Below are 25,454 nucleotides of genomic sequence, written 5' to 3' on the forward strand. Positions count from 1 at the left end.
AAATGATATTCATGACTACTCTTACATAGCGTCGTTAGGTTATTGCTAAAAAAGATGGGGTACTGTTTATCCTAGTAAAGTGGTAGAAACCCTGTCCTACCCACTAAGTTTACCTGTTGAACTCTCTGATGTTAAGGTACCTGTTGCTTCAAGGAATATACAGCATACAGTATCTGGTGTCTCTGAAACTAAATGTATAGTTTCTATTAGTCCATACACCCTTTCTGTATTTAAGTTAATGCACGTCTAATTATTTTTACAAACTCACCGACTCAGAAAAGAAAAGGGACTTACCTCACAATTTGGGGCTGTTCGTTCACCAGTGTATTCTAAATGGGTTAACAGGTATTTTAGTTACTCAGATATTCTATTCCGTGATAGCATTAAAAGCTAAGTAAAGTCTTCTATCTGAAAACACCTACCGGTTGAGTGATGCAGCTCTTCTCAACCTCTTCCGTATCTTAGGCGTTCCCGGCAAAGTTTCTCGTCAATTGCTTTACGCGCCAAAACCATAGAACGTTTACTTAATCATGTCGCGGTCATGTGACCGCAAGCATTTTGGGATATGTAGTTCCCTCCTCAGGTGCATAGTTTCACAAGAAAACCGGGATATGTAGTTTGTCACTGAATCGAACCTCTTATGTGGTATAATAGCGGTGTAAAAACTAGTGTTTTATGACTAATTAGCTACCGAGACAAAATCCGTATTTACAGTGTTGATACCTCAGGGGAAATGATAATTATCCGTTTATCGTGTCCCTATTTGATATTATATCAATGTTACACACAATGAACATGTGTTGTTAAGCGGACCAACATGGCTAAAAACCATGCGCCCGTGATTATATATAGTACATTCGATGGTTGATATATTTGAAGTTTGGTCTTATGTTTGAGCTACAGTTGAGCGAAAGTAAAATAAGAGGAATTGATTTGCATATGGTTGTCTAGTTTGATTCGATGTCCATATACAACTACCATTAATTGATAATGTGAACTGTAGAAATGTTTTGTCTAGGCAGTACAATCTTAAGTGCCTATATACTCATCTAAGATATGACTCATTATACAACAGATTTTGTATATTATTGTATAATGTATTATACAGGTAGGATACTTGATTGTAACATTAGGTAATTATGTAAACCAGCTAAAGTTTTGCATAATATTACCATTCTAGAGTGAAATGGTCTTAAAAGACCAACAGTTGTACAATCATAGTAAATATCTTTTGGATGTAAGTTTGGCAGGGCCGAATAATGGATCTCAGATCGCCAATCCAATAATATGCAATCACGTCAACCATCGAATGTACTATATATAATCACGGGCGCATGGTTTTTAGCCATGTTGGTCCGCTTAACAACACATGTTCATTGTGTGTAACATTGAGGTAATATTAAATAGGGACACGATAAACGGATAATTATCATTTCCCCTGAGGTATCAACACTGTAAATACGGATTTTGTCTCGGTAGCTAATTAGTCATAAAACACTAGTTTTTACACCGCTATTATACCACATAAGAGGTTTGATTCATTGACAAACTACATATCCCGGTTTTCTTGTGAAACTATGCACCTGAGGAGGGAACTACATATCCCAAAATGCTTGCGGTCACATGACCGCGACATGATTAAGTAAACGTTCTATGGTTTTGGCGCGTAAAGCAATTGACGAGAAACTTTGCCGGGAACGCCTAAGATAACGAAGAGGTTGAGAAGAGCTGCATCACTCAACCGGTAGGTGTTTTCAGATAGAAGACGTTACTTAGCTTTTAATGCTATCACGGAATAGAATATCTGAGTAACTAAAATACCTGTTAACCCATTTAGAATACACTGGTGAACGAACAGCCCCAAATTGTGAGGGAAGTCCCTTTTCTTTTCTGAGTCGGTGAGTTTGTAAAAATAATTAGATGTTCATTAACTTAAATACAGAAAGGGTATATGGACTAATAGAAACTATACATTTAGTTTCAGAGACACCAGATACTGTATCCTGTATATTCCTTGAAGCAACAGGTACCTTAACATCAGAGAGTTCAACAGGTAAACTTAGTGGGTAGGACAGAGTTTCTACCACTTTACTAGGATAAACAGTACCCCATCTTTTTTAGCAATAACCTAACGACGCTATGTAAGAGTAGTCATGAATATCATTTTGTATTCTTGTGATAACAGTAAGACTTATGACACACACCTCGTGTGCGCGTTATCGCATAATAAGCACCAGAAGCAAAAAAATGTTTTAATATAGAACTCCCTGTATCCACTTGCATACATATGGATATATACTGCAAATTTAGTATGGATCATACTGAATATGTCTAGTGAGAGGAAGTTGTCATTATGTTTAAATAATACAAGTTTATTACGTTGCATTGTCATCCCCCATTAATTCTATTATGGTGATGAGATGTATATATTAGTGTGTAGATGCATGTAGATTAATTGCAATTTTTATTTGCAGAACATAGCCCCTGAGGAAGGAACTCCGTTCCGAAATGCATTGGGCCTGACACTATATATGGTCCAGTAGGAATAATATGTGCATAGAGGAATTTATGGAGAAAATTTGAATGTGTAAAAAATATATAGAAGATTAATGTGATCAATGAAAATGTTACTGTGAATGTCATATGATGATGAATATGTATTTATATGATTTATATAACTATGGTTTAAAAAAAAGGCAACAATAAGTAAATACATGTATACAACAAACTGAAGTTGTGGTACGATGAAAATTATTTAAATGTAATCAAAGGTGAAGATTTGAGAACATTGAGTTCATTAGGAACAGTGCACACTAGAGCAGGTTTTCCTGTTCCATACCCCAAACCCCACCCCCAGATTCCCTCCCATCCCTTACCCAACTATCGTTCTTTGAAGGCAAGTGTAGAAACTGTACAAGTCATCAAGATCCCCACAAGTCATGAATCCCAGCGGAAGCCTAGCCCTCAGTCACTCCCAACCAAGATGTAACGTGTACACATAACAAGTTTGTATGTCCATCAGCATAACTTTGGGTCCCCATTGGAGGAGTGCAACACATGCATAAATGTCAATAGTGTGTCTCGCCCCTGATGTAATTGCTGTTACCTCACTTCTTGCACTAGCCTCTGAACTGTTCGCTCCATTTCATCACAGTCATTCTGAGTTTCCGAGACAAGGCGCAGCTGTTTGAAGGAGTTCTGCATCTCCAAGGGCACAAGTGCAGTCTGCAGGGTCGCATCTGGGCAGACCAGGATACATTCACTTCTCACCACTTCTGGGGAGCCAGGCTGTGTCATCAACATTCTGTGATTCAGTGCTGAGCGTCGCACTCCTCTGTGTCTAGGATCTCTCACTTCAGGTGTAAGTTGTTCCTGGCCCAGAAATGCCAACCAATCTACTCCCTCCTGTGGTGAGTCATAAATGTGTACCCTTCCATTGTACTATAAGTGGAGCTTGGCTGGGAACATCAGAATGTACTTCATATTGTGCTCCTGTAGCCTTCTCTTAACTGCCAGAAATTTGTTCTGGAAGCCCTGAACCCTACATGTGTAATCAGGGAAGATTTGCATCTGTTGCCCCTGTATCAAAGAGGAATGTGGGCACGGACAAGTTGAAGGATTATGTCATTGTCTCCGTAGTTGAACATTTGGTCTATAAGTGCTCTAGGAGGGGCACCCAGGTGCGGTGCCACCATCAGTGCCCTATGTGCATGCTTTATTGAGTAAATGTTTGAGCAGCATTTAGGTTTGAGTGTGTTGACAATCTAATTGTCAAGCAAGTGTTCTGCAGATGGACCTTCCGCACACTCTGGGAACCCAAGGAAGCGTAGAATATTCCTCCTGGAGCGACCCTCTACCACACACAGTCATTCATCCATTTTCGTTGCACTACACTTGAGCCCTGCCACAGTGGCCTGGAGCTCCTTTGCATCCTTTTTGAGTGTGGTAACATTCTTTTCAGCATTTGCAACCCACTTTATGAAGGTCTAGTCTGAGGTGTCTTATGTCCATGGTCATTGCATCCATTTTGGTGTCCAGCTCCTGTCTAAAACCCTGAATAGCAGTCAGGACCTGAGCAGTGCCCTGCGACTGTTTAGTAGACTCCGAGCTCACCAAGCCCCCTAGTCCCTTTTCCATCAGGGCCTGGCCTGGTACAGTATATTGTACAATGGAATGAAAGTGCACTGCTTTTTTTTTTCTTTTACTATTTTGAAGCTAAAAGCTGAAGCCTTTGCGACAGAGACTCCAACCACCAGTATCAGTGGAGGTGTCCACCTTAAACACACACAGATAGATAACTCTTTTATGTCCCTTTGTCCCCAGATCACATTTCACTTCCAACAGCTCATACAGTGGGCATCACGTCTTGGCACGCATCTCAATGCCACCCCTGGCATGCCTCCATCCATGCATACACGCTCCTACAATAAGCAGCAAGTGTTCTATTCATCTGTGGACCAAATGCCCGCCTGGCCCGTTTACCACTGGTCAATAAAGGTGATGTCCCCCTGAGCAGGGTACTGCGGCAACCCAACCACATCAAGTCTCTGAATAGGAACCCACTGTGACTGCCTCTGGTGTAGTAGATCTGCACAGCACAGTCACTACCCTATCTAGAAGCTAGCCCACTCAATCAGTGCTCTAATCTTTAAATGTTATTTGGCCCAGTCACACAAGCAGCAACATCAGTGCGCGGAGGAGCCTCCCTCTGCCTTCCGGGCCTCAAAGTACCATTCCCAGGATTTCGAACACAGAGACAGCATGCACCATTGCTCACCACAATCAAGCATCTATGTCTACTCCTGGCATGTGACCCCGGATGCCCTTCAACACTCAGAGCCAAGAGATGCAATTCAGTGGCCCTGCCATCCGGCCTGCCCAGTAGCACCCATAGGATCAGGAAGCTAAGACTGATCTCTCCAGGTGAGCGGTGGAACAATGTCCGGCTCCCCAATGGCTCACTGTCTCCTCACAGTCTGTATAAGGGTCACTCCCAGCAATTAGATTCCGTGAGTACCAGTCTCCGTTTCAACACCAACCTTCATAGCCGCTGGTGGTGTATCTGGCCAAGAATGTCAGGTGCAATCTCCCTCAGCCATTAGTGCTGCCACTTCTGCACTGCACCTCTAACATGTGATGAGTTTGCTCAGCAGAGGTTCAATGATTTTTGGCGCGCCTACGTTACATGTGTCAGGATCACCCCACAGCCCCACTTACACCCAATGTGTTTCAGGTCAGTCCAGGGGTGCTGCCGTATCCTTATTGTCGTTCTAGCACCACCACCAGCACTCGACTGACCACTGTGCCGCAATCTTGATCTTTGCTACTACAGATATCTTTTGTCCACTGGTGGGTTGACACCTGCTAATCCCCCACCAATGAGTAAGCCACACAGCTCCCAGGTCACGCCACCCCCTGGGAGTGCTGCATTGTGCTTGGCCTCACTTTCAGGTGGGCCACTTTTTTTTTTTAAGTTCCAAATGATTTTATTGAATTATTTTGTAAACAGAAGAAATAGACAAATTCAATACAAAAAGAATAAATTGTACATGCATAAATAGTGAAAATGTGAGGATAAAATGCGATAAACCAAAAATGAATAGGAAAGAGGGAAAAAGAGGGAAGGGGCGGAGGGATATACATATCCTAGAATCATAAAATAAAACAATATAGAGTTACAATCAGATTGAAAACAAAAAGGATGGTAAATGAAGGGAAATTAATCATCAAAATACATAAGAAAACACTTAATCATATCATTGCATAACATAGGAGTCAATAGGAGACCAAAAAGACTGGAATGACTGTGAATTGTGAATAACACCTCTAAGAGACAGCTGAGCACCTCTTCTTGTAAAGATAATCCATGACCACCAAGCATGAACTGAAAGAGAAGAGGCATCTTTCCAACAAAAAGTAATGGATTTTAAAGCAGCTGCGATTAGGAAATTAAATAATTTTGCCTCTGACTCATTAAGAGGATGAGAAAGGGCAACAGATTTACATATTAACATAGCATATGAAATATCATCTAGCAAAGGCAAAATTTTCAAAATTACATTCCATACTTCTAACCAAAATTTCATAATAACTGGACATTCAAATAACATATGACAAAGTGTCCCAGAACTTAAAGTGCAATGCCAACAAACATCAGATGGTAACAATTTTGCATGGTATAGTCGAGATGGGGTCCATAAGGCATTAAATAAAATATAAGCATTAGTCTGATAAAGAGACACCAGAAGCCAACCAGAGATACTGTTAAGCCATATGGAGGACCATATGTCATCTGATAGGGAGAGAGAAAGTTCATTATTCCAAAAAGATGATATTGCACCAACATTTGAGCCCTGGGAGGAGGTAAATTTTTTATAAAAAACAGAGACAGCTTTGGGGGAGGACATAACAGCCGTAATGTAAACTGCAGTTGCTCAAAAGAAATTAAGGCATTTCCACAAAATACATCTTTAAGATAAAAAATACCCTTTGAAACCCATGAGGACCAAAAATTAATGTTCCTGTTGAGTTTAAGTAAAGCACTATGCCATAAAGACAAGTGAACTGTAGAGAGTAAGGGTAAATCAAAATTAGAATCCAAATCATTAATTAATAATCTAGAGGATTTGATTATAGATGATAGACGAATAACCTTAGATGTAGAAGACATTGACATCAAAGAGGGCAATGAAAAGGGACGAACAATTGAAGATTCAATATCAAACCAAATTGGAGGCTTTACCACATGTGAGTTTGTGAACTATAAAGAGCTTTGTTTTAAGATAAAAGCTTTATGGTATAGGTAAAAGTCTGGAAGGGAAAATCTAGCCTGGGATTTAGGGAATTTTAATTTCCTGTAAGCAATACGAGGTACTTTATTAGACCATAGAAATTTAGATAACAGTTTATCAATATCTTTATAAAATTTGAGAGGAAATTGAGTGGGAATCATGGCTAATGAATAGAATATTTTTGGTGCAATGTTCATTTTTATAGCCTCCATTCTACCCCACCAAGTAAGATAAATGGGAGACCATTTGGATGATTTGTTTTTGATATAATCAAGTATAAAATCACTATTTAGTTTCAATGTAGCTGGCAACGAGGAGGCAAATAGGAAACCTAAGTATTTCAGCTTACTGTTCTGCCAAAGAATATCTGTGTTTGGTAGCATATCCGGGGGACAAAAAGCATTCAAAGGAAAAAATTCTGTCTTACTTACATTTAACTTATAACCAGAAACCATTGAATATTTTTCAATAATGTCTAATAATGAGGGAACAGAGGAAAGAGGATTACTAATAAACAATAAAACATCATCTGCATAGGCTAAAGTTTTAAGAGTGACATCATTTATCGCAATACCCTGAATATTATCACAGCATCGGATATAATTAAGAAAGGGTTCAATTCCTATTAAAAATAACAGTGGGGAAAGGGGACACCCCTGCCTAGTACCTCTAAAGAGGGAAAATTGAGTGGAAATGTGTCCATTAATAAACAAAAGAGCAGTAGGTGCAAAGTATAAAGCAGAAATCATATGAATAAAATGGGCACCAAAATTAAAGGATAATAAAGTTTTAAATAAATATTGCCAATGAATTTTGTCAAAGGCTTTTTCCGCATCTAAAGCCATCACTCCCGCAGGGGAAGCAAGATGTGGACTCTGTTCAATAACGTGTAATAGTGCCCTAGTATTGTTAGCCGAGTACCTATTTTTCATAAAACCAGATTGATCTGGTTGAATGATGGAGTGAAGGATAGGAGCTAATCGAGTGGCAAGGATTTTACCATAAAGCTTACAGTCCTGGTTAATTAGGGAAATGGGACGATAATTAGCAACCAGGGTAGGGTCTTTATCAGGTTTGGGCAGAACAATGATTAGAGCGTTCGTAAAGGAGCCCAAAATAGTGCCAGAGGAACCAAAATGGGAAAAAAGTGCACTTAAATAAGGCAAAAGGTGAGACTGAAATTCTTTATAAAACTCAGCTGGGATACCATCTGGGCCTGGGGATTTATTCTTGGGAAGTGACTTAATAGCAAGTAAAATCTCATCACAAGTAATTGGAGAGTCTAGTCCTTTTCTGTCTGAGGGAGAAACTTGAGGTAAATTACACTTATTTAAAAAGAAATCAATTAAAGAATCATCACAGGGGGCTGGTTTACTATATAGGTTAGAATAGAAATGTAAAAATTCCTGGGCAATATCATTATGGGAAATAGCAACTTGACCTTGAGGACCACGAATTGAAGTTATTTGAGTTTTATCCTTCTTGATTCGTAAATAATTTGCAAGAAGTTTTCCAGATCTATTGGAATTAAAGCGAAATTTAGCGTTAGATTTTGTAAGTTGGATTCCTGCTCTAGTACTAAGTATAGCATTAAATTCATAACGAAGCTTTTGTAGTTTAAATTTGAATTGAGGGTCACTAGAGGAAATAAATAAACGTTCATATTTAGCAATTTGTTTTTCCAAATGTTTAATATTAGAGCTAAATTGTTTGTTCTCATGGGCCATAATAAAACTAGTGGTGCCCCTAATGAAGGCCTTAAAGGCCTCCCATCTATTCACAAGGGAAGTTAACCCTCAGGGTTGAATAAAAAGTAATCTTGAATAGCTTGTAAAAGTTTAGACTTATGCTTATCATTAAGTACTATATTCGTGTTCATACGCCAACGACTTTGCTTGGCAAAAGTAGAGGAAATATTTAAAACAAAAGAAATTAAGGCATGGTCCGAAACATCAATATTACCAATATTAGGATGGGTGGCTGATTGAATTAGCGAGGGGGAGAGCAAAAAATAATCAATCCGGGAGTGAGAATTATGGGGATTAGAGAAAAAGGAAAACCATTTATCAGTAGGGAAATGTAGTCTCCAAATATCAGCCAACTTGGTTGTGTGAAGGAAAGATCTAAAGGCATGAAAAACTTTAGGAGGTCGAAATTTTGTAGTGGAAAGCCTATCAAGTAATGGATCAATAATCACATTAAAATCCCCCCCAACAATCAAAGGAACCTGCCCCAACTTCAGAACTTCAGAAGTTAAAGTAGACCAAAACGAAGCGTCATCAGCCGTAGGGCCATAAATATTAATCAAAAAGAAGGTAGAATCATACAATTTAACTTTAACTACTACATATCTACCTTCTGCATCCATAAACTTACTAAGAATCTGACAGTGCAACCTCTTTGCAAATAGAATTGCAACACCATTTTTCTTGTCAAGCGCAGGAGTGGATACAATATTATCTACCCATTTTTCTTCATATAGTGTAAAATGTTGTCATCAACATGCGTTTCTTGGATAAAGCAAATATCAGTTTTGTACGCACCCAAGTAGTCCAAGATTTTAGTACACTTAACTGGATGCCTTAAACCTTTAACATTAAGAGAAACGATTTTAACATTATGAGTATTAGCCATTAGGAATTAGGAGGAAGAGGATAGAAGAATGAATCAGAAGAGGAAATGAAAAATAGCCATGGAAAAGAGCGACTCTAAGTATAGAGCAAGAAAAGGAAAGACACAAAAGGAAGAAACACAAAAGTGAGGAAAAAAGACAAACAAGAAACAAAGACACAAAGAAGAATACAGAGACGCACACCCGTTCCGCAAGCATGGCCAGAAAACAGTTGGAGCCCGTGAAGAGAGAAATATTCAAAAGCCAGGATAAATCAGATTATGAGCATGCAAGTAACAGGATCATGAGTGTCCATTGACGGTGAGGCTTGCTGTTCCAGAAAGAGACGTAGATCTTCAGGACGGTGAAAAGATTTAGAAAAAATGTCTTTCCATACTCTCACCGTAGAAGGATCAAATAGACCATACTTAAAACCAAGGCTTCTCAGTTGTGGACGGAAAGAGGAAAATTCCTTGCGAGTAGCAACTGTTTCCTTAGCAAAGTCTTGATGAATAAAGAGTTTACAACCATTTACTGAGAGTGAAGGAATGTCTCTTGCTGCTTTCCTGATAAGGACCAAGTGATGGTGTCGCAAAACCTTAAAAATCATTTGCCTGGGCTTAGTGTGGCGAGGATTTCTACGCGAGGGAATTCTGTGAGCCTTATCCACTTCAAATTTTTCGGGGAATTTGATGTTCAGGAGGCCAGGTAGTAAAGACTCTAGATATAAGCGACAATCCGATCCCTCAATCTCCTCAGGCAAGTTGAAAATACGAAGGTTGTATTGTCTATTACGGTTTTCCAATTCCAGCAACTGAGTACGCAGTGGTACTATTTGACTCACCAAGGGGGTAAAAGAGTCCAATTTAGTTTTATTGTCCTGAATTTTGATAACATTATCAGAGACTTTCATGGACATAGAAGCCATATCCTTGCGAATATTTTTCACTTCAGTCGCAATAGTATCAGTATTCATGCGCAGTGCTTGGATTTCCTCCAAAATTAGAGTAAGTGACTCTTCAGAAGAGTCAACAACATTAGATTTGGATGGAGTAGGCGATATCTGCTTTTTCCTTTTATTAGCAGTCAAATTTTTTTGATCCATCTTGAGGTGAAAAAATAACCTTTTGTGTCAAATAAATACACAATATGAAAATACACCTCAACATTTGATAAATGTGAGGGAAAAAGGATATAAAATTCCCAAAAAGCTCTTGAAAAGGGCTGGTGCAGCAGCTAAACTGTGTCATGGGTGTGGCTAGGCCCAAGCCAGGCCCTCTCTTTGTAATTACTCAGCCCCCTATGCAGAGCAAACCGGCAGAAGCTGAAGCAGAGGCAGGGGAGAGGAACCAAGGAGCCAGCTGAGGCACTTCCCCACAGCAAAATCGCCTGGAAAGCAGTCACCAGGTAGGGGATAGGTAGAGATAGGAAGCGTTGCGAAGAAATGAAGTATCCTGACATAAAATCGTCGTAAGAAGGCTAATTAAGCCGGTGAACTCACGGAGCTCCGGTGGCGGCGGCCATCTTGGTCGACGCGCTCTCGCGACTCTCAGGTGGGCCACTTTATGAGTATTTTTCAGCCCCCCAAGGAAGGCGGGAGCTCTTCCTTGGCCCCAAAGGTGATGTTGGGCTCAGAGCTATTTCTGCTCTCTTCATGGGGTCCTACTGGCAAAAACTAAAGCAGAATTTAGTAGGATCACACCCTATGTGGCGCGGGCTACGGTAGGGCACATCTAATTGGCCATCTTACTTGAGCACACCCCTGCTCAGTGACTGGATACCCTCGCAGTTGACAAGTGTGCTTAACAAATTAACATAGCATAATGTTTCATATTCATCTGGAGCACACCAATTAGACAGATCACGCAAATAATTATAAAAAGTATAACAAAGTAATTACAATGTATCTAGTATAAATTCATTGTTGATTGTTCAAACAAATATTACAGAGATCAAAGATAATAGTACAAATATAGTATAAAAAGCAGGCATTGGACCATTATTCCGATTTGTTACATGCCGCCCAAACTAGTAGCAATGTACAGAGTTTATACAATTTAAGAATGTTTGTATGGTTCAGAGAAATGATGGACAGCAAATGGAAAACAAATTGGTCTCTTCTTTATTAATGTCCAATCAAAGTACACAACTAACACATTTAGAAAAAACAACAATGGACCACACACCGCTAGCCCCTCCTCCGGGTGGCCCCTAAGCACTCTGGTATGTGAAGTGCCTGAAGTTCGCAGAATTACTGAAAGTTCGTAAGTGGTTCACCTATGTAGGTGCAAGTAGATACGTGTTATTCCCCCGATCTCTAGACCCGGGACATGGCCCGGGTTTCGGGATATCTTCCCTCATCAGTAGAGAAAGTCAATAGGGGTGGAAGAGAAGGCTGCCTCATAACCGTCACGGGCCTTGTTGCCCAGCATGCAGGTGCGTCGTCGAGAAGCTTGTCAGCTTGGGAGGCTCACGGGAGCCCTTATGTAGAAAAAACAGCAATGTACTGCACACCGCTAGCCCCTCCTCCGGGTCGCCCCTAAGCACTCTGGTATGTGAAGTGCCTGAAGTTCGAAGAATTACTGAAAGTTTGTAGGTGGTTCACCTATGTAGGTGCAAGTAGATATTTGTTATTCTCCCGATCTCTAGACCCGGGACATGGCCCGGGTTTCGGGATATCTTCCCTCATCAGTAGAGAAAGTCAACTAACACATGTTTTGTTTACTAGACTATCTCCAGGTTTTTTAAAGTACACAATATGGAAATCCAAAAGCTGGTATTAAAGCAACCAAAATACAAGGTACACACTTTTAAATTCTGCATGTGATGGTATCTTTCTCCCTGAAATACTATCATATAGTAACCGCTTCAGATTTTTAATTCTGCACAGCCAGCCACAAATGATATTTAAAGGTGATATCTCAATGATGTCACGGCTGTCAGATTCAACAACCGAACATGTCTCCAGTTTGACAGTAATGCTCATTTGTGTGTACAATAAAGAATTAATTTATACTAGATACATAGAAATACATTTGTAATGCGTTTTCTAACTTTTTGCATGATTTGTCATATTGGAATGCTCCAGATGAGTATGAAACATTATATTTGGTAATTACAGTTTGAAATTCTAATTTTTTACACTTTTTTGCAGCAGGGTAGTTCTCTGTTGTAGCACTCACCCTTAGTATTGATTGTGTGGTTTTTATCTTGACCACATGCTGTGGGTAGAATTGTGCGGGTTAATCTTCCCATTGCTGAAAGTAGTAGTAGTTGATAATATATCATACCACAACATAACATAGCATGTTCACCTTCTCTATAAACAGTTGATTGTGCAGAGAGGTATGTGCTTCCACTGAAACTGAGTAGTTGTATTGCACCTTCTAACTTGTGGGGAAACATATTCTCAATATAGAAGGCCTGGAGGGATTACTGTGAAAAATTCAATGCTAAAGGCTATGGGACTGACGGATTCACTAGGAAAAGTTATGACGGATGATATGGTTCTGATCTGTTAAATACAAAAAATTACAATAGTAGTAATTTGCCAATACAATTTATTGTGGTAAGGATATGCTAAAGCCCTAAAAGATGGATTCTTAATCAATATTGTTAAAGCATGTTGAATGTATTATGTTACATACCTTGACAAACTTTGGGAGTAGGAGATTTTACCTGTAATCAACCTTGATGAGTCATTTTAGGAAGGGTTGTACATTTATTTGCCAAATGTAATTGCCTATCTGAATGCCTGATGGCTGCCTTTTATGGACATTTTTGCTCAGTAATAAAGACCTCAGGTGGTTATGGTGACATGCTATGATAAAAATAGGGCTAATTGGTTCATTGGAAAAATCTATTCCCATAGGTAGCTTAGTGGTAATAGGCATTTGAGAGGGGATTTCTATTACTGTGCATTAAAATCCGTGGACAGGTATTTCATTAGAAGGAATCTCACAGATTTTCATTGTAGCTGATTTAAAATGTAATACTCCTTTCAAGACTTGCTTAGGAGGGGTTGTATATTGTGTTGTGTGAACATTTGTAATTTGTTGTGTAGTATTTTGCTTCGTCAGTATTTTTTTATTTTTTATTTAGATGTCTTATAAAGCGCCTGAATCACCCCACATGGGGTATCTACGCGCTAAGGACTGAAGAAGCATGAGATTATAGCATTAGAACAGGAAAGTCTTCAGATTCTTCCTAAAGCTGAGGTAGTTGTGGGTAAGGCGAAGTAGCTCAGGTAGCTGATTCCACATTTTGGGTGCCAGGTGAGAGAAAGCTTTTGCTCCCCACTTGGTTTTCGTAAAGCAGGTGATGTCCAGGAGGCCTTTGCCTTCTGAGCGGAGCCTCCGTGAGGGAATATATGTGATCAGTTTGTTGGATAGGTATGTTGGGCCAAGCTGATGAAGGCCCTTGAAAACTATGCAACAGATTTTAAAGTGAATACGTTAGCGAATGGGGAGCCAATGGAGTTTGTGTAGGAGAGGGAGGGAGGGGGTACGACGAGGAGCGTTACTAACCAAACTGGCTGCTGTATTCTGGACCACCTGTAGGGTCTGTAGGGCAGAATCTTTGGCAGAAATAAGGAGGGCGTGTCTGAAGTCCAAACCACTGAGTACTAAAGCATGTATAAGAGTCATCCGGGTAGAAAGGGGGAGAAAATGGAAAACTTTCCGCAAAAGACTAAGAGCATGGAAGCAAGATCGTTTGGTGGATGCTATGTGCTCATCCATGTTTAGCTTATTGTCTACCAGTACCCCTAAGTTCTTTACCACTGATTTGGGGGTGGGAGCTGTCCCTAGTTCTTGCGGCCACCAACTCGGGGACCAACCAGTGACTGCCTCCATGAATAGCATGATTTCCGTTTTGCTAGTATTAAACTGCAGGAAATTCCGACTAATCCACGCAGTAATCTTGAGCAAGCCTTCAGAGAAAATTTCTTGAATATTGGGCGCATCAATATCGTAGGCCAGGAGCAGTTGTGTGTCGTCTGCGTAGGAGACAGGGATAAGGATTGGTGTAAGTACAACGCAGATTTTTACATCGCATTCCGTTACAACGGAATTATTACAACGCAGGATCTATTACATCGGATGCCATTACAACGCATGGCATTACATAGCAGATGGTATTACAACGCATGGCATTACATCGTAAGTATAGGTAAGTATACCTTTTTTTAAAAATGTTATTAAGTTAATTTAATTAATTTAATTTAATTAATTTAAATAAAATACATTTTAAAATAGCCATTAATTTAATTTAATAAAATAATATCTATTTAATAAATGTAATTTTAATAAAAAATGGGAATAATTTAATTTAATTAAAATAATAAAATTAACTTAATGTACATATTTTTATAATTGATATTACATTGAATTAATTGAAATAATTTATTTAATTTAATTAATTTAATTTAAAAATGTAATTAATGAAATAAAATTAATTTAATTTATTAAATATATTTTAATTAATTTAAAAATGGTAAATATAATTTAATTAACCCAAAACACAAACCCTGCCCTAAAACCTAAAAACACCCCTGTACCCCAAAACCCAAACCCTGCCCTAAAACCTAAAAACACCCCTGTACCCCAAAACCCAAACCCTGCCCTAAAACCTAAAAACACCCCTGTACCCCAAAACCCAAACCTTGCCCTAAAACCTAAAAACACCCCTGTACCCCAAAACCCAAACCCTGCCCTAAAACCTAAAAACACCCCTGTACCCCAAAACCCAAACCCTGCCCTAAAACCTAAAAACACCACTTTACCCAAAAACCCAAACCCTGCCCTAAAACCTAAAAACACCCCTGTACCCCAAAACCCAAACTTTGCCCTAAAACCTAAAAACACCCCTGTACCCCAAAACCCAAACCTTGCCCTAAAACCTAAAAACACCCCTGTACCCCAAAAATCAAATCCTGCCCTAAAACCTAAAAACACCCCTGTACCCCAAAACCCAAACCCTGCCAAAAACCTAAAAACACCCCTTTACCCCAAAACCCAAACCCTGCCCTAAAACCTAAAAACACCCCTGTACCCCAAAACCCAAACCCTGCCCTAAAACCTAAAAACACCCCTGTACCCCAAAACCCAAACCCTGCCCTAAAACCTAAAAACACCCCTGTACCCCAAAACCCAAACCCTGCCCTAAAACCTAAAAACACCCCTGTACCCCAAAACCCAAACCCTGCCCTAAAACCTAAAAACACCCCTGTACCCCAAAACCCAAACCCTGCCCTAAAACCTAAAAACACCCCTGTACCCCAAAACCCAAACCCTGCCCTAAAAACCTAAAAATACCCAAACACCCCAAAACAAATACCTCAGTACCCCAAAACATAAAATCCTATACTCATACTTATTTAAAAAATTACTTAAATTAATAAATTTAATTTATAATATTTAAAAACATAAATAAATATTTTTATTTATTTTTATTTATAATTAATAATAATTAAATCAATTATATAATAATAAATAAAATAAAAAATGATATACTTACCAATACTTACGATGTAATGGTATGCGTTGTAATACCATCTGCTATGTAATGCCATGCGTCGTAATGGCATCCGATGTAATGGATCCTGCGTTGTAATAGCTGCGTTGTAACAGCATTACGACGTAAAAGTTGTGTTGTAAGTGATACACATCAGGGATAAACCCGATCTTCCTAAGCAGAGCGGCCAAAGGGGCAATGTAAATATTAAAAAGGGTAGGGCTGAGACATGAGTCCTGTGGGACTCCTTTGATAACAGATGTGGTCTTAGCTTTGAACGGGCCCAAATTGACAGTTTAGGTTCGATCCGTAAGGAAGTCTGTCAGCCATTCCAAGGCCGTGTCCTGAATACCTATGGTGCGCAAAATCTCTAGTAGGATTTGATGTGAAATGGTATCAACGGCGGCAGATAGGTTGAGTAGTATAAGAATAACTGCTCGACCCCCATCTGCCTGCATTCTAATATCGTCTAGGACGTTAACCAAGGCAGATTTCGTACTATGACGGGGGCGGAAGCCCTACTTGGTGTTATCTAAGCAGTTGGAGATCTCAACAAAAGATGAGAGATGTTTATTAATATGTTTTTCCAGCAGCTTGCTGTATAACGGGAGCAAGGAGATGGGCGATAGTTCGTAATAACATCTGGTGGAAGTTTGGAATTTTTCCTGATTGGCATCTTTCCATTCTTTCGGGAGTTTACCCTCAGCGATTGATCTGTTAAAAACAGACTCAAGGAGTCCTGCCAGTTCCGTTGCAAGAGTTTTTACAATTTTTGCCGGAATTAAGTCTTTAGGGGATCCTGACTTGGCCGATTTAAGAAGGATTTCGGTTTCTCCTAAAGTGAGAGGGGGGAACGCTCTTAGGGAAGGCTGGGTGAGAGAGTAGGGACTAATGAGTGGAATATCTCTATCTAGCTCTTGAGAACTAGGGGAAGAGAATTTAAAGTAGATATCCTCAATCCTCTGAGTCAGATGATTGGTGATGTTATCACAGAGTAATTAGGACGGTTCGTCCTCAGGACTACAGGCTTTTGGATTAAAGAGAGAGTCGAGAATCTGAAAAAGCGTTTTGGAGGTATCTGCCTGCTCCTGTTGCAATGCTATATGCTTTTTACAGGTGTTTCTAAGGTTCTTATGGTATATTGCCAGCATCTCTTTAAAATTGTCCCTATCTGGTTGTGCTTTGGAGCGGCGCCAGATACGCTCCAGTACCCTGCATCTACTTTTCTCTATCTGTAGTTCTTGTGAGTAGCAAGGAACCAGGGGGCGACGTTCCAAGGTGGTAGCCTTTTTTATATGTATTGTCGGATCTAGAGTGAGGTTAATGGCATCGTGAAGGGATTTGAGGTGCTCATTGACTGTACTGTTGGAAGACTGTGGGGGGGCGTGAAATTCTTCTGAAAAAGACAGAGGCGAGAGTTTATGCCATTGTCTAAAGCTACGTGTACCTGGCTTTTTGTTGGGTACGTTTGCACTGGGTCCCACTAGATCAAAAGTGATCATATGATGGTCCGACCAGTTAGAGGGAGCGTTTGATTAAGGATTAAATTCAGGGAGTTGGAGAGCACTTGGTCTAGATTGTGACCTTCACAGTGTGAGGGTGCGTTATTTTTCTTGATCAGGCCGAGAGGGGAGATTTCTCTAAGGAAATGCAAAGTCTCTGGGTCTAGAAGGTTTTCACTATGAATATTAAAATCTCCCAACAGGATGAATCTATTAGTGAAGATGACGTGAGGAGCAATCGGTTCTAAAAGAAGTGAGATCGAGTCGGCAATAGGACCTGGAGGGTGATAAACAAGTGCGCCTTTCCAGCTAAGTTGCGAATGGAGATCTATTCTAAATATAATCACTTCTAAGTTTATGCTCAGGTGTTGATCTAACACTGTTGCTTTTATGGGATCCTCGTAAACAATTTTGGTCCCTCCCCCTGCTTTCCTGGGTCTGTCTAATTTTAGGATCTGATATCCATCAGACAAAGCTGTTGCAATAGCTGGAGCGGAGGTGGTCTTTAGCCATGTTTCTGTAAGAAACCAGAGATCCGGATTCGAAGAGGAGAGAAAATCCCATATATGTTGTTGTTGTTGTATTTGTATAAGCTTTATTCGAGACAATTCTCATAAAAGCACATAAAATCAAGACAATTTACTCAAAATACATAATCACAGGATAAAAACTTCATTAAACACAGTGCAGCACATACAACATCACAGATAAAACAATTTATACCAATTACACAAAAATTATGAAAGGGAATCCCTGCTTACCTACTACCCCCCAGATACCGTCGTCTTATCGCCCAAGCCCAACCCATGAATTTGGCTACCCCCGTCACTAGCGAATCCTGGTTTGTTGTGCGTAGGATTCTTAAGGCTACTGCACTTTCGCGTGTCCCCAAATTTTTACATACCGGCGAGAGCCATTTTCTCCTCGGGTTTGCATAGGCTGGACATGCGAAGAGAAAATGGCCTAGGCTCTCCTCGGCATTTTCGCAAGCAGGACATAGATTGTTAGTGGGTCTGTGCCAGCCAGATGTTAATTTCTTAAGGGGGATAGATCCTGACCTTAACTGGAAGACAAGTTTCCTGTCCATCGGTACCGTAATGTTGGTCCAGTAGTTTTCTAGGACAGGAAAGATTTTGGACTCCAGGAAACGACCAGACATAGAATCTGTCCTGGTGTTATTTAGCATCTTGCCTCCCACCCATTCCCAGTATTGCTCTTTGAGGGCTTCTTTGCTTGGGAAGATTTCTCCCTCTGGGTTATTCCAGAGATTCGAAAACCCCAGATTTACCAACATGGTTTTCAGGTGTTTTAACCATTTTATCTTATGGAAGATATCTTCCTTGATTATCCACAGAAAGCCCTCAGCGTACTGTCTTATTTCTGGAGTCGTCCAAAGACGTCTCCAGTAAAGAACTGGTCGCAGTCGAGCTCTGTCGACAATCGTTCGTCTGCCTAACTCCAGGAACAATGGGATTAGGGGGGTGCTCTGTGGAAGTCCAGTAATCCCTCGCATGAACTTGTTCTCGGAATTCTGGAGAGCCACCAGACTATTCCAAGCCCAAAGTTCCGCGCCATATAGGGTGGCACCCAAAACCTTCGCATCATACACTGTCATTGCGGGTTTTATAGGTTTTGTTTTTGATTTACGGTGTTCCCCCCTTAGGGCACCTGAAAGCTGCTGGTGCTTCAGGACTACTTTGTTCACATGATGCGTCCAGCCAGTCCCCCCCCGCGATCTGCACTCCCAGATACGTGAATTCATTAACTATGTCGAGCCTGCTGTTGTTTAGAGTTATTTTAGGATAGCTTCTACGTCCTGCAGAAAAGGCCATTAGTTTGGTTTTTCCAACGTTTACCTCTAGCCCGTGTTCCAGGCAAAAAGCATCAAAAATGCTCAATGCACGTTGCAGCCCCATGGGGGTCTTAGACAAAATAAGAGTGTCGTCAGCGAACATCAGGATCGGAACCCTGGTGTCCGCCAACGATGGGGCATCAACACTAGCCCTCAACATTCTCTCGACTATCCCGTTAATGAATAACGAGAAAAGTAGAGGGGCCATGGAACAGCCTTGCCTAACACCCCTTTCCACAGGGAAGTCCGATGTTATCTCCCTACTACCTCCCCACTGGACTCTGGCAAAGTTGGAATCATGCAGTCGCATGATTAGTGTTAGCAGTTCTGCAGGAATCCCCAGCTTTTGGAGAACCGACCATAGCTTGTACCGGGGGACTAGATCGAACGCCGCCCGCAGGTCGACAAAGGCGACGTACAGGCTGCCCCTACCCAATTCGACGGTCTTCCACCGCAATATGGTGAAGCGGAAGACCTGGTCGATGGTACTAGTTGCTCGCCTGAATCCCGCTTGGTATGGGGAAAGGGCGCTGTTATCTTCTACCCAGTCCATTAGCTGGTTTGTTACCATTCTCCCGACTATTTTCTGCATGGTGGCTATTAAACTTATAGGCCTGTAATTAGCAGGCAATGAGCGATCGCCCTTCTTGTGGATGGGGATAATGGTTGCACCCTTCCAAATATCTGGAACCACTGCCCCCTTTGCTAATGCATTTGCCACAAGGAGGGTATATCTCGCCCATCTAGCCACATCATGTTTGAAGATGTCAGGGGGGATGCCATCTGGGCCTGGCGCTCTCCCACATTTCGTGGAACAAATGGCGATTTCTGCTTCACTAAGGGAGAATAAATCCTCGGTTGCATAAACCAGTATTATATTGTCAGCAACCACGGATTTATTACTTTCTGCGTACTGTGGCCCAAAGTAATCGACCCAGGATTCCACTGGTACATTGTTGTCGGGTTTAGCTGGGCCCGCACCACTACCCCACTTGATAATTTTCCAGAATAACATTGAGTCTTTATTATCAGAGGCTTCTTTTAATTGGGCCCAATGATCTTCGTCCCATTTCTTTTTGGCGCGATAGATGGCTGATTTGTAGAGTTTTCTATTTTTTGCCACTGCGGCACGATCCCTGTTCCTTATTGCATGCCCCAAATCTAGACGTGATACTCTACAGTAGTTATCAAACCACCTGCCCACTACCTTGGTTTTCTTCCCTTTACTTTTCCTAATGAAAAAACATGGTCTTAGGAGGGAGAATAACCTATTGTGGATTTCAGTGATACTGTTGTCCCCTGGCACCACTGGGACTACTGCTTCAATTTCTGAAATTGCACGATCGACCTCGTTATTAATGTATGTCAGAATGGCCTCATTTGCTAGTACCTTGGGCCATTTTAACCTTCGCTCGTCGTTGCTTAAAAGAGGGGTTTCGTCGTGTGTCTCAGTAGGGTTTCCTAGACCTGTATTCCACCACTTATGTGACACACATAGGGGGTTGTGGTCACTTTCAACCCGGGGCCTAACAGCCATGTCGACAACCCCATTCCACAGTTGGAGACTACACAATATATAATCTATTCGGCTCCTATTGATACCATTATCAAAAGTGTAGCTGCCCTCCTTGTCACCGGGTGTCCTGCCGTTAAGAGCTCTTAGGCCATGTTCCAAGCAAATTCCATTTAGCAATACAATCTCCTTTGTCCATCGCTTCACGGGTTTTAAATTTAGAGATGGTACTCCCCAGAGATTATCCTCTTCGCTCTCCATAAAGTCATTTGTACAGTCCAAGGGTTCAAAGGTCCTGTTTAAGTCCCCAACAATTATCTTTACATTTTCCCGGGAATTGACCTCCATGACATCGGACAACAACTCAATAGTGGATAGACTTGTTACTTTATCTCCTCTTACATAAACATTGTATAAGTCTATTGGTTGGCCTTTTACGAAGGAGAGTCTGAGAGCTTGTAGATCAATATTTCCCGGGTCTAGGATTTTTATATCAATGTCCAAACCTTGTCTGACCCAAACAGTTAGGCCACCCTTGGGCCGCCCTCTTCCCCCTTTTGAGGCCGGTATACAGTAATTCAAGTACCCTAGGCAAAAGAGTGTATCACAAGCCCAGGTTTCTTGAAAGCAACAGATGTCAAAACCACTTATGAACTCCACCCAAAGTTGGGAATCCAACTTACTAGCCAACCCGGCGATATTCCAAGATAAAAGAGTACCGCTGGTCGCACCTGTCCCGACCTGAGCTTTGACAAGTGGAAATACATGGGCTGACATTGGGCTTTCCATTGGACTAGTCAGCCTATCTAAATCATCTGTTGGGTCCACAATTGAATAATTTGTTGCAGAATATAGGACATTTGTATTTAGTGTTCCCAGTCTTGAACCTCCTTCTCCAACCACACACCCAGCCTCGATGTTGTTCTCCATTAGATTTATAGAAATGGTATTACCACTAGCATCACGTGTCCCTTCCACTTCTTTTATGATTCCACCCATGCTATCAATACCAGTAAGTCAATACCCCCAGCCCGACTCCTGCCAACCCACATAGGAATTACAATATGTATGTGGTATATGATTATAACCAACAGGGGGAGGTGGTATATGATTATAACCAACAGGGGGAGGTGGTAAAGAAGTAACTTGCCATGGTACAATGGGGGGAATTAAAGGCTTGTTGAGTAAACTAGTAGTTACACTTGAGGGTCGGGGGTAAAAAAAGGTAAGGTCCACAATACCAATACCGCCCTTATTTGTTCCCCATCCCTGCCTTGTTATCCATCCCACCACCCTAGGGTCTTGAAAGTTAACCACTATACAGTCACCCCCCAGGGTTTTTGGTGTATAACCCATCCAGTCAATTCTCCTAGCCCCTATTATTAGCCCATCAATATCACCCGGCAGAGGACGATTTTCCTTTAACCAGTGCATGGTCTTGTTTTTGAGCATCTGGAAATTTTCTCTCTGCCCTGGGGGTAAAGGTGGTACATTGATAAGCACTGCCACATAGGGGAAGGAGTCTGGGGTAAGATTTATTGGGGGTTTTCTATGAGGTGGCTTTGGCAAGGGCGGTGGGATAGATTTGGGAACTTGGGGAACAAGTTGGAGGGCAGGTTTCTGCGCCTGTAATTTGTTATTTGCTAGGGATGATGTTAAGGATTTACCTGCCGACTGGTATACAATAGCCCCATTACCACCGCCCGGGATGTTTGGAGGTATACATGTATTGTTGGTTACGTTTACTGATGTTGGTGCTTTACCCACTTGCTGACACAAAGTGACCACAGCGTCTACAACTGCCGGTTGGTTTTGTGTCTGGGCTAATATGGGCTGTGAAGGATGTGTTGTAATCGACTGCGATGGTTCAGAACCCGCAGTCACTCTCTCAGCCCTATCTACAGTTTTTGCAGTGGCTTTGACTGGAAGTTTATTTTGTTTGGGAGGTAAAGGAGAGCCATTTCGGGGATTCCTACCCTTGTCCTGTACATGAGGGTTATTTACAACCTGGGAGTTTGGGTTTGTTTCCACCCTACTTACTTTAATCAGGGATTTTACAGAATAGAAATTGTCTAAAGTTGTCTGCTCAAAGTGGTTCAACCTATCTGTGAGCTTAGCAATTCTATCCTCAATGGGGGTAAGTAGCAGTTTAAACATTTTTTCCAATTCTGGAAGCACATTTTTAAAAGATACAACATTTTCATTACTCGGTACATTAGCAGCAGAACAAGAAATGTCCTCTTTGTCTTGATTATCCTGGGATACAGGAATTGTTGGTATTACACTTCCTGTACTTTGGACTTGTTCATTGACTGCCCTCCCGATGTTGACAGGTTTATGTAGCTTCCTGAATTTTTGTGGAGGTCTGACCATCTTTTTACATTTTTTTACGGAAGCTGGGCGTTTCCTTTTGGATCCAGTATTGGAATTGGTCAATGTAGCCTGAAGACCCAAATCAGAGTGCGGTGATGAGTGGGATATGCTACCACAAGAATTATTTGCATCTGCCACAACACTCTTATTTACTTTGTCACCCTGAGCCTCACGGTGTTCGTATGTAACTGGGAGGTTCACTGATGATAAAGGGGTTACCAAAGTGGGGTAGGCTACATTTGGAAATTTGTCTGTAGAGTTTTTAAGTATTTCGATGGATAACCTGCGCTCGGCACGCTTCTCAGCCAAAGTTAGTTCTTTGTCTATTGTCAATGAGCGATTAAAAAAGAATTTGTCAAGGGGACCAATGGCCAGCGGACCAGGCTCCGTAGAAAGAGGCATCACATTGCTGATTGCAGGGCTTGTATTAGCAGTCATTGCCATAATGGTTACAAAATAATGCAAGAAAGTGTATGTCACTTACTGGGATAGATGTTAAATGGCGCTAGTAAGAGAGATGGCCCAGCCCGGCCTCCTGCGGCCCCGGACGGCCACAGACGGTCCCGCCCTTGTCCCGGGCTTCTCCCGGCGCCCTCCCGCGCGCTCCCGCGGAGCGGGGTTGTTGTAGACTAATAAAGAGGAAAGGGTGGGGCAGGGGGCGTGGCGAACAGGGAGAGCGACCCAGGTGTTGAGGGTTGACCAGCACGCAGGGGCTCCTGATAGTTGGAGTCCCTGCCGGTCCGCTCGCAGCCCTGTGCCTGCCTGACCTCACTTGCCCAATCCGGTGTCAGTTCCTGAGATACAGCGCCCCTGAAGCACACAGCTCCTCGCACCACGCGGCGAAGCGGGACCCGCGGAGCGGGTCCGGCGAGGTGCTGCTTCTGCTGAGAAGGGTCCAGGTAAAAGGGAGGCAACCACAGCAACGGTCAGAGTAGCAGAGAATCCCACGACGATCTTCCAAAGGCTGTTTTTACCACTGCTGGGGCAGGGGGCGTGGCGAACAGGGAGAGCGACCCAGGTGTTGAGGGTTGACCAGCACGCAGGGGCTCCTGGTAGTTGGAGTCCCTGCCGGTCCGCTCGCAGCCCTGTGCCTGCCTGACCTCACTTGCCCAATCCGGTGTCAGTTCCTGAGATACAGCGCCCCTGAAGCACACAGCTCCTCGCACCACGCGGCGAAGCGGGACCCGCGGAGCGGGTCCGGCGAGGTGCTGCTTCTGCTGAGAAGGGTCCAGGTAAAAGGGAGGCAACCACAGCAACGGTCAGAGTAGCAGAGAATCCCGTATATGAGTCGCGTGTTTGGGAAGAGAGCGTATGTTGGCTAAAAAGGCTTTCCAGTTGTAATCCGCCTGGATTTCCTCCACGACTAGATCGCTTTGATGAAGAGTGCTGATATTTACGGGGAGACTGTGAAACCTACAATCCCGGCAAGAAATGGGACCTTCCAGGCATGATGGGAACTGTTGTTTGCATCGATGGATAGCGGAGTCTGGGCAGTCCTGGTTTTCCGGGTGAATAACAAGATTTAATAACTCCTTCCTGGAATAACTAATCCTCCCATTAGCCTCGGAGGTAGAGGCCTTACCTTGGGGAGAACTGGCATAAGGACTGGCACCTGGCAGTGGTCTGGCGCGGACGGGCGCAAACGGGCTTGCCTTTGGCGCGCCTTCGGCGCGCCCGCTGCGCGGGCGAGTGATTGCCGTCATTTATACCCAATGAGGACGGAGTTTAGAGAAGAACTAGTCCGCACCCAAAAATTCTTCCAATATGTACGCTTACCCCCAGTACGTCCCACGGCATCACCTAATCGTTTGCGGGGACCAGGGTTCGAGCGCGGTGAGGAGGCTGTGGGAACAGAGTGCAAATGAGCAAATTTGAAACAGTGCAAATAAGCAGTTGAAAATTAAAAAAAATACACAATCTATGCTGTCTTTCCCGGATTCTGCCTCAGGAAAGTGAACTATACTTCTAGTGTCAACCAGCACGAGTTGGGAAGCGTGGCTTATATAGCAGCGAGGGCGGGGTTTAGAGAGCAATTAGTCCGCACCCAAAAATTCTTCCAATATGTCCACTTACCCCCAGTACACCCCACGGCAGCACCTAATCGTCTGCGGGGACCAGGGTTCGAGCGAGGTGAGGAGGCAGTGGGAACAGAGTGCAAATGAGCAAATTTGAAACAGTGCAAATAAGCAGTTACAAATTTAAAAAACAATACCCAATCTATGCTGTCTTTCCTGGCTTCTGCCTTAGGAAAGTGAACTATGCTTCTAGTGTCAAAAGTAAATTTTAGACCTTCCCTGCT

This window comes from Lissotriton vulgaris, chromosome 8 (assembly GCF_964263255.1).
Source record: "Lissotriton vulgaris chromosome 8, aLisVul1.2, whole genome shotgun sequence".
In the NCBI taxonomy this organism is placed as follows: domain Eukaryota; kingdom Metazoa; phylum Chordata; class Amphibia; order Caudata; family Salamandridae; genus Lissotriton; species Lissotriton vulgaris.